Genomic DNA, 718 nt, shown 5'->3' with positions numbered 1-718 from the left:
CCCAATAAAATGATTTTTTTTTTGGTTTTTCAAATTGGGTATTTTAATTTTTGTTCAAATGTTTTAACTATCCACGAGTGATGATAAAATCAAATAGGACAACAGGTCCAACCATTATCCACGGCTTTACGGCAGAAGCTGCCGTGTTTACACTCTGGTTGGTGTTTTGACAGTCCCAGCAAAGACCGCTCCTGTAGGACTTTGGCCTCCAAGGGAGATGATCAGCATTTCCACAGTATGTCTTCTGGGAGGTCAGCTTCTGCGCTCGCTCCTCCATCTGCATCAAACGTTTCCAGAGGAATGTGGGCACACCTCATGTCCCACTTGTACAGCAAAGCTTCAAGGGACCAGTCTGCACTTCTAACCTGGTAGGTGGACCAGAACGGGCACATTGGATTCTTCTCCATCAGAAAGCACACGGTCATTAAAATGGATTCAAACTCTAAGGGGAGAGGACTCTAACACAGCTTTGCCTGGGAGAGAGGATCTGTGAAACCACAGCACAGGGCCAAACACACGTTCCGTATTCAGGATGGGACCTATGGGATGTGGACCTCTGGTGTGGCCCCCTTGGATCCTGGGCCACGCTCCTCTGAGAACCGAAAGCACTGGGTGCGGACCACTTGCCCCTGGAGGCCTGGCTCCCCGGGAGGGGCGCCGCTGCCCACCGCCGAGACCACGGGGGACGGCGCCAGGCCTCCAGCATGCGACCAATAAA

The 718-nt window shown here is 51.8% G+C and overlaps 1 protein-coding gene across 1 annotated transcript in view; it reads left to right on the top strand.

The window, feature by feature from the left end:
* The window catches only part of GGT5 (gamma-glutamyltransferase 5), a 31,006-nt gene that overhangs the window by 10,719 nt on the left and 19,569 nt on the right, over positions 1–718 (top strand). The window lies entirely within an intron of this gene.

This window comes from Echinops telfairi, unplaced genomic scaffold (assembly GCF_000313985.2).
Source record: "Echinops telfairi isolate 266 unplaced genomic scaffold, ASM31398v2 ScPeMD7_29;HRSCAF=101, whole genome shotgun sequence".
Classification (NCBI taxonomy): Eukaryota; Metazoa; Chordata; class Mammalia; order Afrosoricida; family Tenrecidae; genus Echinops; species Echinops telfairi.
The sequence above is the reverse complement of the archived record's forward strand: the minus strand, read 5'-3'. Positions and strand labels throughout refer to the sequence as shown.